The 17,518-nt window shown below is 48.8% G+C and overlaps 1 protein-coding gene across 1 annotated transcript in view; it reads left to right on the top strand.

Annotated features, from left to right (window-relative positions):
* Positions 1 to 15,151: 15,151 nt before the first annotated feature.
* LOC142256667 (uncharacterized) overlaps positions 15,152 to 17,518 on the top strand; it is a 143,859-nt gene continuing 141,492 nt past the window's right edge. Inside the window, exon 1 of the mRNA XM_075328487.1 lies at positions 15,152 to 15,294. The gene's annotated coding sequence lies outside the window, so the exon portion shown is untranslated. The remainder of the gene's footprint in view (positions 15,295 to 17,518) is intronic.

Raw genomic sequence — 17,518 nt, 5'->3', positions numbered from 1 at the left:
CCTCAGTTACCGGGGGGACATGACCTAGGACGTATATATACATCCAAGGTCGTGAAGGAGTTAAGAAACCCTCCTACTCTGCAGTCATTACCTGTATTAATTGCATCTGTTTGAAATTGCTACCTGTATAACAGACACCTGTCCACACACTCAATCGCACTCCAATCTATCCACCATAGCAGTTACTCTCTGCCTGCAGCTACAGCATGTACTGTAGACATGTTCCATGATCACGCGCTGTAATTTCAGACTTAGCAGAGCTGAAGCATTGTGGGACCTCGTATGGATTACGTCAGCCCTTCAGGGTTGTTTTGAGGGTTAATAAACTGGTGAAAAGAGGTTTTTTTTTTTCTTTTATTCGAAATAAAGGATTTTTTTTATTTTATTTACTTACTTTCACTTACAGATTAGTAATGGGGGAATTTCCCATTACTAATCTAGGTCTTAGTGGCAGCTGTGAGCTCACATTAACCCCTTACTACAACAAATGCCACCGCACCAGGGCAATCAGGAAGAGCTGGGTAAAGTTCCTGGATTGTCAGATCTAATAGGTGTGACAATCCCAGGCGGCTGCAGGCTATTTTTAGGCTGGGAGGGGCTCAATAAGCACAGGTCTCTCCATCCTGAGAATACCAGCTCCCAGCTGTCGGGTTTTATCTTGGCTGGGTATCAAGAATGTTTTAAAAAGCCGCATACTGTGACGCCCTGGCCTATCAGGTCGTCACAAGGGTGCCGTGCACTCTGCCCTTCTGCATGGTACCCACTCCTCCTTGGTTACGGGTCCTGTCCTTTTGGTGTTGCTAAGAACAGGTATACACAAATCCTGAGGAACACTCTGCACCACACCCACCAAACACCCATTGGGCAGCCTGAGGAGAATAGGACCGCCCAGATGGAGGGATGGTAGAAGGAGGGCCAGAAGTGTCAGTTGTAGTTAGAGAGTGTCAGTGAGCAGTGACAGGAAAAGGTCACGCTGCAGAGCTGGGCTCCTATACCTGTCCCAGGTGCCAGACGTTGGCCTGACCTGGAAGGAGCTGGAACCCTGGTTGCAGGGGGTAGTGACAGGGGGCACGGTACTGCCACAGAGGGCAGTTCGGCGGCCTTGTGCTACAACCGGGCAGGGGCCAGGGCACGATGGGGTACGCGGGCTCTAGGCTGGGAAGTAGCTTTATGCAGCCCAGTAATTCACCCGACGAGAACGGAATCTTCATGAACAGCTCTCCACCCTCTCCAAAATCAGGGTACTAGCGCACCGGAGGGATAGGACTTCCCAAAAACGTCCAAAAAATCCCAAGCGTGAACACTGAGAGCAAGCTCACCCTGCTAGCCACGCAGGTGAGCGGGACCCGAGTAGTCTTAGGCAAAAGGGATCCACCAAAAGTAAACACAGTTCCAAGGGACAAGGCTTCAGACCAACCAGCAACACCAAAAGGGCACAGACCCAGCGTGTTTGAACTAAAGCTGCAGGGCGTTTAAGACTTTGGTTTACCCGGTGTCAGTGTCAGCATCTCTGGACTGTGTGTGAGTATGTTGTGCCCCGGGACACCATCCCCTGCCCACGGAGGGGTTAACATCTCCAGCTGCCATCCCATCGCTCCCGGGCGCTCCCCCTCTCTCTCCTAAACGCAGCAGCGGTGGTATCCCACTTTACTACGACCCGTGGGTGGCGTCACGAACACTATCCAATCCACCTGTGTTCCCCTTTTGTAAATACCTTTCTCCCCCTTTTTCATTTCGAGCGGCCGCGCGACCCCGCCTCGGGTCCGGAGACCCCTCGAGCCACTGCGGATCCGGATCCGAGCAGCCCGTCTGCTGTCGCGGGGGCGGCACATATGCGGTTCCTCTTATTTAGATAAACAGCCAAGATAAGCGATGGCTGGGGGCTGCAGCCAGTAACCGTAGGGTTTATCTGTGCTGGGTATTACCCTACGCCAACATTTTTTTATTTTATTTATTTATTTTTACTGTTCGATACAGACCTGCAAACAGAGTCTGTGATGGGAAGCCGTCAGATGCTGTCACTCAGGGGCATCTGACTGCAAACAATCACAGATGCTGATGGGCAGGGAAAGCAGTGCATATGCATGAAGGCTAATGCACGGCCCCAGAAGTGAATGAGAGGCCGCGGGAGCAGTTACAGCTGCGCCAGTGACTCGATATGTACAGAGCCGCTTGCTTTATTTTTTTCTTTATGTTTTGTATTACCTGAGTATCAAATCTGGCTCAATACCTGGAATTCTGGGCCCGATACTCGGGTATGTTTGAAACCACGCGGATCCGGACTTTACAGTCTGGGTCTGCCCATCACTAGTCAAGTCATGATTCCCCAGGTCGGTATCAGTTTGTAGATACCAAACATGTATAGTTTTTGTTTTATTTCTCAAAAATAAAGAATTCTGCTTGTGTTGCAATTTTCTGAGAATGTTCTCATTTTTCGGAATCTGGGGCTCAGTTATGGTTTATTTTAATGTGTCTTGAGCGGACGTTTTTAATTTTACCATTTTTGAATAGCTGCAACATTTTTATTGCCTGTTATTGCATTGTAATGCTATATTGTGGTGACCAAAAAAAACTAATTCTGGCATTTTGATTTTTTTTTTCTTGTTACGCCGTGTACCGATCAAATTAATTTATTTTAGATTTTGATAGATCAGACATTTCTGAATGCAGCAATACCAGAAATGTGTATTTTGTTTTATTTCCAATGAGGCTAAAGGGGGTGATTTGAATTTTTGTGTTTATTTGAATTTTTCATATTTTTTTATATTTTTTTTTACACTTTTTATTGTTATTACTAGTCCCCTTAGGTGACCTAAAGCTGATATACACAAATCACTTCTGCTGTTCAGAGCGATGCTTCAGCTTCCTTATCGCTCTGTACAGCACAAATGCTGATCGTCTGTGAGGGCCGGCGCTCTGCCGGCATTCACAAGAAACACATCATGGCAGCAACAGGAGTCATCAGCTGACCCATGGCTGTCATGACAACACATCGGCACCTGTGAACACATCAAAGGGCCATCGATGAGAGCAGAGAAAGGTGCGTTCCACACCAGTGCACATTAAATAATGCTGTCAGAGATTGACAGTGGGATTTAACTAGTGAAAAGGCAGGGGTGGATGTACGATCCACCTGCGCCTGTTAGCTGCCCATGTCGGCTGATCAGATCTGTGTTAACCCATGAATTGTCACACTTGATGTGGGGGAACATTAAATGAATGGCGAAATGAGGGGACAAGAGGGAAACCCTGTCAATAGGGAAGGGGAAGATGGAGACCCATGTTGAAAGCTTACCGCTGGCCCTTTTCCCTAACATCCCTAGATAGGTTCCACACTTACGCTCCAATCAGGATACCTAGGCCCTCTCTGGCCCTAAAATATGATCCAGGTAGTGACCGGCTGGAATGAGCACTGGCCAACCCATCTAAGTTCTAAAGAACACACAAAGGAGACAAACAAGGGAATGCCAAATGGATACTTATCTCCAAGATGGCTTTGGGAGAAAGACAGCAACACACAACAACGTGTCTCCACAGGAGATTACAGGCCGATTGCTTGCAATCCGGACAGTTTAGCGGTAATTCTATCACGGGCAACAAATTAAGGGGCAATGCAGAGATATATGGACAAAGGGAGAGGAAATAAGGACTTAGAAATGAACTGCCAAGATATCTGCAGGGTCCAAAAGGGAGAGAGTTAACCTTAACAGATAAAATACAAAAATCTCCATTCCCACCAAGGAGGAAAAAATGGAGTATCAAGGAGCAGTTTGTGCAGCCAAACGCAGCGACCTTCAGAACCTGTCTAAAGATTGGTCCTCTCTCTTCTTATAACAGCTTGGCGTAAATTTAGAAAAAGTGGTTATATTAAACAAAAGGTAAGACTACCTAAAAAACCAGTCTGGTATTTTCTACTCAAATTCCATAAAATGGACCCTCTAACCCGACTTCTGACTGGCCTATTAAAACGGCATAGATCCTGTTAGCTATATTACTTGGCTATTGTGCCCCAGCCGGGAAAATATCCCAAATTATGTTAAAGAGACTATCACTTTTCTCACTAAATATTCTATTGTCTGACAGATAGACTTTCTGTTGGCTTCTAATGACGTCAAAAATGTATATATGAGAATTCCCCTGATGAGAATTTCACTTGTAAAGCGCCATGGAATAAATGGCGCTATAATAATAAATAATAATAATAATAATAATTCCCCATAAATAGGTATAGAATGAATTTCTCACTATGTAACCCAAAGAAAAAAGTGTAACCCTCAATATCAGACTCAATAAAATTTCTAACAAGTACCGGAATTCTTTTCTATTTGATGGAAAATGGTTCAGACAAAGAGATACAACAGCGATGGGGACTCCGGTCTCGTGTACATTGGACAATATATTTTTGGTTCTTTTTGAAGAAAGCTTAATCTTTAGCCTAAAAAAAATCCCCTTCTCAGAAATATAAAAGAAGTTCTTAGGAAAGTTGATGATATCTTCGAAGTGGGACGAAGAACTGAAAGAGAATTTTTGACCTTTTTTGACTATTTGAATAATGGTAGTGACACGAATGTGGGTTTCACAAGCAAATGTGACAATGTCTGCCTAGAATTTTTGTATGTACGTGTAAAATTAGAAGGAGACTGTGTAATTACTCAAAGCTATGGAAACCCTACTTCAACCAATGCACTTCTACGTTATAGCAGTTTTCACAAAAAAGTTGTCCCTTATGGCAAATGACTTTGTATAAAGGTTTAATCTCAAACTTATTATAAGGACGTGTGTCCACGTGAAAAATATCGCAGCCTGTACCCATTCCCCTCTTTAAGTCTATGGGCATGCAAAAAAAATTGGATCCGATATAGAAAATCTGTGTGACATCCGATATTTATGGGTACACCATCGTTATTAACCTAAGAATCTGTATATGATTATTTGATCGCATACATTTTAAAATGTTAATGTATCAATACGGATGTCACATGGACATACAATACAGACACACAGATGAGAATCCGGATGAAAATTGTCCAAGTTTTGTGGAGGAAAATCAGATGATTTTTCATATGCTGATCTGAACTCGGCTAAGAAGAGTAAACAGCGATATAAATGCTATTTCTGAAAAAGCCCTAGAGTTAAAAGAGAGTCTCCTGGAGGCTATCCAAACAATTTACTTAAAGGGGTTGTCAACTACTTTTACATTGATAGTCTACCTTTAGGCTAGGTCATCATTGTCTGATCGTCCGGAGTCCGACATCCCGCACCTCCGGCAATCAGCTACTTCCAAAGGTGGCAGCAGCTGAAAATGCTCAATTGCGGAGCTGCCCCATCTTCTGAGAGCAACCACAACCGGGTACTGCCCATTCACCTCCTACTGATTTGAATGGGAGGTGGATGTGCAGTACCCTGCCGCAGCCACTATCAGAAGACGAGGCAGCTCCAGAACCGAGCATTTCTGACCACCAGCTACTGCTGCCACCTTTGGGAACAGCTCATCGGTGGGGGTGCAAGGTGTCGGACCCTGGCAGATCAGACATTGATGACCTATTTCATTTTTTCTATAAGGAGCATGCAGACACATTTCAGAATAGCTTCAGATCCATTATATCATCAGGTCCCCTAGATCACACGTGGACAAAGTGCGGCCTATGGGCCACATGTAGCCCTCTGGATATTTGACGGATCAAGATAGCTGAGGGGGCCCTAGGTGGTTAATGATGTTGGGGCCATTGGAGTGGAAAGTGATTCTCTCCATGGGGTAGCTGGGGCTGAAGTGGTACTAGTGCCTGGCATATGTTGGAGTTCAGATCACTGTAGAGGCAAGACATCAAATCTGTATCTTGCGGGGTCCGGAATAGCCCACATGATCAAACATATTAAGGGCAGCTGGTAGTAGCTTCTTTTGCTTCAATTGTTGAGTATTGTGGTCTGTCACAACACTTGCTGGTGTGGGATATTGTCTTCTCCACACTTCTCTTACTAGTGATGTGTCGGTCGCGAACGATCAGGCACAAAAATCCGGCTCCCTGCTGTGAACGACAGGAGCCGGATCACCAAAGTGAGCCACTAAAATTGCTAAACGGCTCTTTTCACCGCTGAAACCCCGCCCACCCGTGTCTAAACCCCACCCACTCCGTGATCGAATTGGTCCCTTGTAAGTGGGCGGGGTTTAGCCGCGGGTGGGCGTGGTGTCAGTGGCGTCATTATAATCTTAAATATGTGTTCACCTGGGGTGAAAACATATATAATAAGGAGCCGAGAACGATCTGAATGAGCCGTCTCTTTTTGGTGAGCGGAGCAATGGGAACCGGATCCCCAAAAAGAGCCGGATTGTCCATCACTATCTCTTAGCAATGGTGTTTCTCCGGGGGAGAGAGTGCAGTCTTTTTCTTCAACCCATCCCATCAGTGGGCGGCTTCTCAGTTTCAATTGGTTCTACTTGCAGGTGGGTAGTACCTTCTTTTTAGGGGCTGTTCTTCTCCAGACATCTTGTATACAAAGGGTTGCGCTCACCTTCACGCGCATTAGGACACACTCACTCAAGAAAGGATGAACTTCTCTTTAGAACTGCACAACAGTTCGCCATTTTAAAACACATAGCGGCTATTTTAACTCCTAAGGACACAAGATCCTGTTCATGATGCAAAGATGTGCATGCGTTGTGTGGAGGATACCCAGTACACAAGCAGAGTGTCATGCTAGGTACAGTAATGGAAGGCAAGAGCTGTGGAGGAGAAGTGCAATAGGGTCTTACCAAAATAAAAATTAAGTACGTAAAAGTGAAGAACTCGCCTATAGAGGTTGTGCCAGTCACAAACCCTATATCAGCAGAATGTATAGGCGAACAGCTGCAGCCCCGAGTGGAATATAGTAGAAGTAGAGAAGGAACCAGGTATTCAGCTGCGCTATCACCACACTGGAAGGGGTCGCATCCCCCTTCATCAGGACAACAGGAAAAAACATAAATGAAATGATCTCGACAAAGATGAGCCGGTATATATGCATACTCCAATGACTTCACAGGTCTGCCCACCTTTCAAATCTTCGCGGGATTCTTCACAGTTTGCACAATGGTGTAAAATTTACAAGAGAAACTTTTCAAATTACATCAGGCTTCAAAATGAGAGAAAGGTTTTTAAATTATTGCAAAACTTTTCTCTCATTTTGAAGCCTACCTGCTCTTGCTTTTCTCCTGAGTCTCTCATTGTTAGTTCCTGTGTGTTTGCAGTTCAAAAGGTAGTAATTTTTTTTTTTTATTTTAGAAACACATGAAGTTAATCCCAATGGTCTCAGATTTGTGGAAATTGAAACAGTAGACATGCTGCTAACAGGTGGGAACAAATATGAAGCTGTCCTAAAATGTGAGGCAAAATTGATGATAAAAACAAATGGTCTAGGGACATTAGGTCTTAACGATCACAACGACCTTAGAGGTTTTTTTTGTAAAATCCTTCCGTAGTAATTGATAATTTGCATGTTTGTCTGTATTATTTGATTTGTATGTACTTTTAATCTCCTGCCTTTACACATCTGTACACTTAGTGGTGCTAGGAAGCAGATTACTATATACTGCCTCTTTGAAAAGTCTTAATGCCAAATGTGCGATGGACATCCTCAGATATCATCATCACACAAATATGGGGCTCATGAGGCCAGATGAAGTGTATGTAAGGTGAAGAGGACATCACCTCTGGGCTCCCTCCCCACTAATACTGCTGCTTATACTGCTGTTAAAGGGAACCTGGCAAGAGAATTTTAGCCCCAAACTAATGGCACATATGTACAGGGGCTTTCCCGCTGATTACATCCTTACCTCAATTGTAGAGATTCGTTGTGACATTTCTGTAAACTCTAGCAATCAAATTATTTGCAAACGAGCCACAAGTGCCCTTACATCTCTCCTAGCCACTCTCCCTATTGCCCACTCATCCTCCTGCCTGCCCTCCCTATTCCCCACCTAACCACCTGCCCGCTCTCCCTATTGCCCACCCATCCCTCTGCCCTCCCTATTGCCCACCCATCCGTCTGCCCTCCCTATTGCCCACCCATCCCTGTGCCCGCCCTCCCTATTGCCCACCCATCCCTCTGCCCTCCCTCCCTATTGCCCACCCATCCCTCTGCCCTCCCTCCCTATTGCCCACTCATCCTTCTGCCTCGTCCTCCCTATTCCCCACCCATCCCTCTGCCCGTCCTCCATATTGACCACTCATCCTTGTGCCCGCCCTCCCTATTGCCCACCCATCCCTCTGCCCTCCCTCCCTATTGCCCACTCATCCTTCTGCCCGTCCTCACTATTCCCCACCCATCCCTCTGCCCGTCCTCCATATTGACCACTCATCCTTGTACCCGTCCTCCCTATTACCCACCCATCCTCCTGCCCACCCTCCGGCCTCCTAGGTGTGACAGCAAGGTCAGGTAGATCTCAGAAATACATGCTCTAACAGGTTCCTTTTAATAAAGAGGGAACAAAGCAAAGGTTTTTTTAGAAGATTTTTCTAACCTCCTTGAATTTTTAGAAAGCTGAAACAGTTATAAGACCCTCAAATGCCTGAACTTATGAGCAGCGAGAGGTTGTAACAAAGATATAAACAGGAAGATTCTTTTTAGTGTTTTCTGAGTGATTTTTCAGTTGGTTGTCAAAGCAGAAACCTCATTAATGCCTTCAAACATGTTTTGTGAACATAACTAAAATTGGTAAGAGTGAGGAATTAGTGCTGCAGCCCCTTCATTCTCTGGCTGGGGGGATTATAGAGGTCAGACTCAGTGCTGCAGCCCCTTCATTCTCTGGCTGGGGGGATTATAGAGGTCAGACTCACTGCTGCAGCCCCTTCATTCTCTGGCTGGGGGGATTATAGAGGTCAGACTCAGTGCTGCAGCCCCCTCATTCTCTGGCTGGGGGGATTATAGAGGTCAGACTCACTGCTGCAGCCCCTTCATTCTCTGGCTGGGGGGATTATAGAGGTCAGACTCAGTGCTGCAGCCCCCTCATTCTCTGGCTGGGGGGATTATAGAGGTCAGACTCAGTGCTGCAGCCCCCTCATTCTCTGGCTGGGGGGATTATAGAGGTCAGACTCACTGCTGCAGCCCCTTCATTCTCTGGCTGGGGGGATTATAGAGGTCAGACTCAGTGCTGCAGCCCCTTCATTCTCTGGCTGGGGGGATTATAGAGGTCAGACTCACTGCTGTAGCCCCTTCATTCTCTGGCTGGGGGGATTATAGAGGTCAGACTCAGTGCTGCAGCCCCTTCATTCTCTGGCTGGGGGGATTATAGAGGTCAGACTCACTGCTGCAGCCCCTTCATTCTCTGGCTGGGGGGCTTATAGAGGTCAGACTCACTGCTGCAGCCCCTTCATTCTCTGGCTGGGGGGATTATAGAGGTCAGACTCACTGCTGCAGCCCCTTCATTCTCTGGCTGGGGGGATTATAGAGGTCAGACTCAGTGCTGCAGCCCCCTCATTCTCTGGCTGGGGGGATTATAGAGGTCAGACTCACTGCTGCAGCCCCTTCATTCTCTGGCTGGGGGGATTATAGAGGTCAGACTCACTGCTGCAGCCCCTTCATTCTCTGGCTGGGGGGATTTTAGAGGTCAGACTCAGTGCTGCAGCCCCTTCATTCTCTGGCTGGGGGGATTATAGAGGTCAGACTCAGTGCTGCAGCCCCTTCATTCTCTGGCTGGGGGGATTATAGAGGTCAGACTCAGTGCTGCAGCCCCTTCATTCTCTGGCTGGGGGGATTATAGAGGTCAGACTCACTGCTGCAGCCCCTTCATTCTCTGGATGGGGGGATTATAGAGGTCAGACTCAGTGCTGCAGCCCCCTCATTCTCTGGCTGGGGGGATTATAGAGGTCAGACTCACTGCTGCAGCCCCTTCATTCTCTGGCTGGGGGGATTATAGAGGTCAGACTCACTGCTGCAGCCCCTTCATTCTCTGGCTGGGGGGATTATAGAGGTCAGACTCAGTGCTGCAGCCCCCTCATTCTCTGGCTGGGGGGATTATAGAGGTCAGACTCACTGCTGCAGCCCCTTCATTCTCTGGCTGGGGGGATTATAGAGGTCAGACTCAGTGCTGCAGCCCCTTCATTCTCTGGCTGGGGGGATTATAGAGGTCAGACTCAGTGCTGCAGCCCCTTCATTCTCTGGCTGGGGGGATTATAGAGGTCAGACTCAGTGCTGCAGCCCCTTCATTCTCTGGCTGGGGGGTTTATAGAGGTCAGACTCAGTGCTGCAGCCCCTTCATTCTCTGGCTGGGGGGATTATAGAGGTCAGACTCACTGCTGCAGCCCCTTCATTCTCTGGATGGGGGGATTATAGAGGTCAGACTCAGTGCTGCAGCCCCTTCATTCTCTGGCTGGGGGGATTATAGAGGTCAGACTCAGTGCTGCAGCCCCTTCATTCTCTGGCTGGGGGGATTATAGAGGTCAGACTCACTGCTGCAGCCCCTTCATTCTCTGGCTGGGGGGATTATAGAGGTCAGACTCAGTGCTGCAGCCCCTTCATTCTCTGGCTGGGGGGATTATAGAGGTCAGACTCAGTGCTGCAGCCCCTTCATTCTCTGGCTGGGGGGATTATATAGGTCAGACTCAGTGCTGCAGCCCCTTCATTCTCTGGCTGGGGGGATTATAGAGGTCAGACTCAGTGCTGCAGCCCCTTCATTCTCTGGCTGGGGGGATTATAGAGGTCAGACTCAGTGCTGCAGCCCCTTCATTCTCTGGCTGGGGGGATTATAGAGGTCAGACTCACTGCTGCAGCCCCTTCATTCTCTGGCTGGGGGGATTATAGAGGTCAGACTCAGTGCTGCAGCCCCTTCATTCTCTGGCTGGGGGGATTATAGAGGTCAGACTCACTGCTGCAGCCCCTTCATTCTCTGGCTGGGGGGATTATAGAGGTCAGACTCAGTGCTGCAGCCCCTTCATTCTCTGGCTGGGGGGATTATAGAGGTCAGACTCACTGCTGTAGCCCCTTCATTCTCTGGCTGGGGGGATTATAGAGGTCAGACTCAGTGCTGCAGCCCCTTCATTCTCTGGCTGGGGGAATTATAGAGGTCAGACTCACTGCTGCAGCCCCTTCATTCTCTGGCTGGGGGGATTATAGAGGTCAGACTCACTGCTGCAGCCCCTTCATTCTCTGGCTGGGGGGATTATAGAGGTCAGACTCACTGCTGCAGCCCCTTCATTCTCTGGCTGGGGGGTTTATAGAGGTCAGACTCACTGCTGCAGCCCCTTCATTCTCTGGCTGGGGGGATTATAGAGGTCAGACTCACTGCTGCAGCCCCTTCATTCTCTGGCTGGGGGGATTATAGAGGTCAGACTCAGTGCTGCAGCCCCCTCATTCTCTGGCTGGGGGGATTATAGAGGTCAGACTCACTGCTGCAGCCCCTTCATTCTCTGGCTGGGGGGATTATAGAGGTCAGACTCACTGCTGCAGCCCCTTCATTCTCTGGATGGGGGGATTATAGAGGTCAGACTCAGTGCTGCAGCCCCTTCATTCTCTGGCTGGGGGGATTATAGAGGTCAGACTCACTGCTGCAGCCCCTTCATTCTCTGGCTGGGGGGATTATAGAGGTCAGACTCACTGCTGCAGCCCCTTCATTCTCTGGCTGGGGGGATTATAGAGGTCAGACTCACTGCTGCAGCCCCTTCATTCTCTGGATGGGGGGATTATAGAGGTCAGACTCAGTGCTGCAGCCCCTTCATTCTCTGGCTGGGGGAATTATAGAGGTCAGACTCACTGCTGCAGCCCCTTCATTCTCTGGCTGGGGGGATTATAGAGGTCAGACTCACTGCTGCAGCCCCTTCATTCTCTGGCTGGGGGGATTATAGAGGTCAGACTCACTGCTGCAGCCCCTTCATTCTCTGGATGGGGGGATTATAGAGGTCAGACTCAGTGCTGCAGCCCCTTCATTCTCTGGCTGGGGGGATTATAGAGGTCAGACTCAGTGCTGCAGCCCCTTCATTCTCTGGCTGGGGGGATTATAGAGGTCAGACTCAGTGCTGCAGCCCCTTCATTCTCTGGCTGGGGGGATTATAGAGGTCAGACTCAGTGCTGCAGCCCCTTCATTCTCTGGATGGGGGGATTATAGAGGTCAGACTCAGTGCTGCAGCCCCCTCATTCTCTGGTTGGGGGGATTATAGAGGTCAGACTCAGTGCTGCAGCCCCTTCATTCTCTGGCTGGGGGGATTATAGAGGTCAGACTCACTGCTGCAGCCCCTTCATTCTCTGGCTGGGGGGATTATAGAGGTCAGACTCACTGCTGCAGCCCCTTCATTCTCTGGCTGGGGGGATTATAGAGGTCAGACTCACTGCTGCAGCCCCTTCATTCTCTGGCTGGGGGGATTATAGAGGTCAGACTCACTGCTGCAGCCCCTTCATTCTCTGGCTGGGGGGATTATAGAGGTCAGACTCACTGCTGCAGCCCCTTCATTCTCTGGCTGGGGGGATTATAGAGGTCAGACTCAGTGCTGCAGCCCCCTCATTCTCTGGCTGGGGGGATTATAGAGGTCAGACTCAGTGCTGCAGCCCCTTGATTCTATGGCTTGGGGGATTATAGAGGTCAGACTCACTGCTGCAGCCCCTTCATTCTCTGGCTGGGGGGATTATAGAGGTCAGACTCACTGCTGCAGCCCCTTCATTCTCTGGCTGGGGGGATTATAGAGGTCAGACTCAGTGCTGCAGCCCCTTCATTCTCTGGCTGGGGGGATTATAGAGGTCAGACTCACTGCTGCAGCCCCCTCATTCTCTGGCTGGGGGGATTATAGAGGTCAGACTCAGTGCTGCAGCCCCTTGATTCTCTGGCTTGGGGGATTATAGAGGTCAGACTCACTGCTGCAGCCCTTTCATTCTCTGGCTGGGGGGATTATAGAGGTCAGACTCACTGCTGCAGCCCCTTCATTCTCTGGATGGGGGGATTATAGAGGTCAGACTCACTGCTGCAGCCCCTTCATTCTCTGGCTGGGGGGATTATAGAGGTCAGACTCACCGCTGCAGCCCCTTCATTCTCTGGCTGGGGGGATTATAGAGGTCAGACTCACTGCTGCAGCCCCTTCATTCTCTGGCTGGGGGGATTATAGAGGTCAGACTCACTGCTGCAGCCCCTTCATTCTCTGGATGGGTGGTCAGATGCCAAACAATGAGTGCTGCAGCCACTTTACTCTCTGGTTGCAGGTCCTGGAGGTCGGACTCCATACACACACAGTGCTGCAGCCCCTTCATTCTCTGGTTGGTGGGTCTAGAAGGTCGGACCCCATATACTCAGTGCTGCAGCCCCTTCATTCTCCGGATGGGGGGTCCAGTAGTCGGACCCTACAGACTGATTGCTGCAGCCCTTTCATTCTCTGGTTGGGTAGTCCTGAAGGTTGGGATCCATACATTCAATGCGGTAGCTCCTTCACTCTCCGATTGGGGGGGGGGAATTCCATATACTCAGTGTAGCAGACCCTTCATTCTCTGGTTGGGGATCCCAGAGGTTGGACCCCACAGACTCAATGCTGTAGCCCCTTCATTCTCCATATGGGGGGGTCCAGACCCCACAAGATAAGTGATGCAGACCCTTCATTTTCTGGTTGGGGGTCCCAGAGTCCGGACCCTCATATAGTCAGTGCTGCAGCCCCGTTATTCTCTGGTTGGGGTCCTGGAGGTGGAACCCCATATATTCAGTGCTGCATCCCATTCATTCTGTAGATGAGGGGGTCTCGGAGGTCAGACCCCATACACTCAGAGCTGCAGCCCCTTCATTTTCTGGGTGGGGTTCCTGGAGATCGGAGCCCATATACTCAGTGCTGCAGCCCCTTCATTCTCTGATTGGGGGTCCCAGAGGTTGGACCCATACACTCAGGGCAGCAGCACCTTCATCTTCTGGTTGGGGGTCCAGTGGTCGGACCCCACAAATCACAATGATCACATTCCCTAGTGATATGGTATCTCCCTTTAAGTAGTGCACACATGTGTTTGGTACCAGTCCCGTTCTGGCTGATGGGTCATGGATGATAGATAGTGGCTGATGAATGATTAGTCATGGATGATGGATAGTGGCTGATGAATGATTAGTCATGGATGATGGATAGTGGCTCATGGATGGTAGCTGATGGATTATAGATGGTGGCTGACAGATAGCAGCTGATGCGTCATGGATGATGGATAGTGGTTGATTGATGGATGGTGGCTAATAGGTCAAGGATGAGTGATAGTAGCTGATGGGTCATGGATGATGGATAGTGGCTGATGGATGGTAGCTGATGGGTCATGGATGATGGTTAGTGGCTGATGGATGGTAGCTGATGGGTCATGGATGATGGATAGTGGCTGATGGATGGTAGCTGATGGGTCATGGATGATGGATAGTGGCTGATGGATGGTAGCTGATGGGTCATGGATGATGGTTAGTGGCTGATGGATGGTAGCTGATGGGTCATGGATGATGGATAGTGGCTGATGGATGGTAGCTGATGGGTCATGGATGATGGATAGTGGCTGATGGATGGTAGCTGATGGGTTATGGATGATGGATAGTGGCTGATGGATGGTAGCTGATAGGTCATGGATGGTGGATAGTGGCTGATGGATGGTAGCTGATGGGTTATGGATGAAGGATAGTGGCTGATGGATGGTAGCTGATGAATGATAGATGGTGGCTGATAGATCGCGGCTGATGGGTCATTGCTGATGAATAGTGGCTGATGGATGGTGGCTGAAGTCTCATGGATGGTGACTGATGGATGATGGAGGGCCTACACTGGGGACACCTCTCTACTATAACTCTCTGCCGGGTATCGGGAAATGTTTTTAATCCTACAAATGTAAAAACTGGGGAAACAGTGTCTGGTATTAACTAATGGAGAATCCGTCTTCTTCAGTCTGAATGAACAGTTGCCCGGTCGTTATTTCTGGCCATATTAGTAAAAAGGTCATTATGATGATCTAAGCTTCATCACTGCAATACAGATAATTAGTTTCATGAGACAAAGAAAAGAGCACAAAGCTGTGATGAACATTTGCGTGGTGGGGTGTTATCGTCCTGCGCGCACAGTCCGCGGCTGTACAGCGTCAGGAGATCGCCCGAGCAGCATCGCTAGGATCCTCACTCCACGGACTACTTTTCCTTCAAGGAGCATGGCTACACAGTGACGTCCGTGACGTGATCGCAACACACCCAACGGCAGGCGTTGGGCGCATCACAGAGCTCCCATTTATGGTCAATGGGCGGAAGGATCTGTATTCCCAGAATGTGGATCCGGAGTAGGTGAAGGATGCAGCTGGGAATGTTGTGTGCTGGAGGCTCCCGGACTTGGTGATGTGCGCGCGGTGAGTATGGCGGCGCCGGATACTGCTCCTCCCGCTGCTGCTCACCTGTCTTGTGGCCGGTTCCCCCTGGTTACACGTTACCCCGGGGCCATAGCCGTCTGTGCGCGGAGCGGGATGTCAGGCCCCGCCCCCTGCCTGCTGCAGAGACAAGGCCCGGGTGTCAGTGCCCCAGTCAGGAGCAGCAGCATCCTCCGGAGCATCCGCGGCCACGGCCGGCAGAGGAGGCGGCGTGTGCGGGAGTGTGCCGGCTCCACACCTGCTGTATAGAATGGGTGCACTGTACAGCTATGTATATAGTCATGTATCCACACAGCCCTCCTCCTGTATACACTGTATATGCTACAACTGTGCAAACAGTGCATATACCAGGCTATACCATGTATACATACTGCCCGGCTACTGTGTATATACTGTGTATTCTCCGTGTGCGGCTGGTCATACACAGTCATGGCCGAAAGTGTTGGCACCCTTGAAATTGTTCCAGAAAATGAACTATTTCTCCCCAATAATTATTACAATTACACATTTTATTATAAACATGTTTATTTCCTTTGTGTGTATTGGAAAAACAAAAAAAGCCTGAGAAAGCAAGGCAAATTGGACAGAATTTCTCACAAAACTCCAAAAAGTGGTCCTGGCAAAATTGTTGGCACCCTCAACTTAATATTTGGCTTCACGCCCTTTGGAATAAATAACTGCAATGAATCGCTTCCTATAACCAGCAACAAGCTTCTTCCTCCTCTCACCTGGACTCTTCTCTTCTGCTCCAGGTCTCTAATATTAGGCTACTTTCACACATCCGGTTTGAGCCCTGCGGCTCAATCCGGCTGTGAAAACTATGCAACGGATGCGGTGAAAACACCGCATCCTTTGCATAAGTTTTTACATGCGGCCGGTCCGGTTTTTTCCGGTTGCGGCATGCTACTGAGCATGCGCAGTGGAGAATACCGCATGCGGCGACCGGATGCGTTTTTTTCCGCATCGCGCCGCATCCGGCCTCCATAGGAATGCATTGAAAAATGCGCCGCAGCGGCCGGATGCGGCGCAATGCGGTGTTTTTTGCCGGAGCAAAAAACGTTGCAGGGTACGTTCGATACGGCCGCCGCATCGGCTAAATCTGCCGCATGCGGCAAAAACCGGACCGAACGCAAGCCCCTACGGCACAATGCGGCACTAATGTAAGTCAATGCAAAAAAAAACGCAATCGGCGTTACAAAAGCCGGTTGCGGTTTTTCTGCAGAACGCCGTATTGTGCCGCAGAGCAAAAATCCGGATGTGTGAAAGTACCCTTAGAAGTCGTCTTCTCCCAACAGCAATCTTCTGATCTCTCCACTGGAGTCAATAAGATTTAGATCCGGACTCATTGCTGCCACTTCAGATCTCTCCACTGCTTTGTTTCCATCCATTTCTGGGGCTTCTTGAAGTATATTTAGGTTGGTGTCCTGCTGGAAAACGCATGACCTAGGATGCAAACCCAACTTTCTCACACTGCAACCCAAAATCCTTTGATAATCTTAAGATTTCATGATGTCTTGCACACAATCAAGGCACCCAGTGCCAGAGGCAGCAAAATGACACCTACATATCTTTAAACCTCCACCATATTTGACTGTAGGTACTGTTATTTTCTTTGTAGGCCTCATTTCAGTTTTGGTAAACAGTAGAATGATGTGCTTTACCAAAAATCTCTGTCTTGGTCTCATCTATCCACAAGACGCTTTACCAGAAGGATTTTGGCTTACTCACATATTTTGGCAAATTGCAGTCTAGCTTTTTTTTGTCTGTGTCAGCAGTGGGGTCCTCCTGGGTCTCCTGCCATAACATTTCATGCTAATGTAGACTGATAGTTCATGCTGACGCTGATGTATCCTGTGCCTACAGGACAGCTTGAATTTCTTTGGAGCATGATTGTGGCTGCTAATCCACCATTCGGACAATCCTGCGTTGCAACCTTTTATCAAATTTTCTCTACTGTCCCCAGCCAGGGAGATTAGCTACGGTGCCATGGGTTATAAAAATCTTGATTTTGTTGCTCATTGTGGACAAAGGAAAATCAAGATGTGTAGAGATGGACTGTTGACCTTGAGATACCTGTTGATATCAAGTCCTCACACAGTTCTCCTCTTTCTGTTCTCCATACTTAGTGTGACACACAGAAACACAATGCAAAGATTGAGTCAACTGCTCCCCTATTTATCTGGTTTCAGGTGTGATTTTCATATTG

The sequence above is a fragment of the Anomaloglossus baeobatrachus genome, chromosome 11, assembly GCF_048569485.1.
Source record: "Anomaloglossus baeobatrachus isolate aAnoBae1 chromosome 11, aAnoBae1.hap1, whole genome shotgun sequence".
Lineage (NCBI taxonomy): Eukaryota > Metazoa > Chordata > Amphibia > Anura > Aromobatidae > Anomaloglossus > Anomaloglossus baeobatrachus.
The sequence above is the reverse complement of the archived record's forward strand: the minus strand, read 5'-3'. Positions and strand labels throughout refer to the sequence as shown.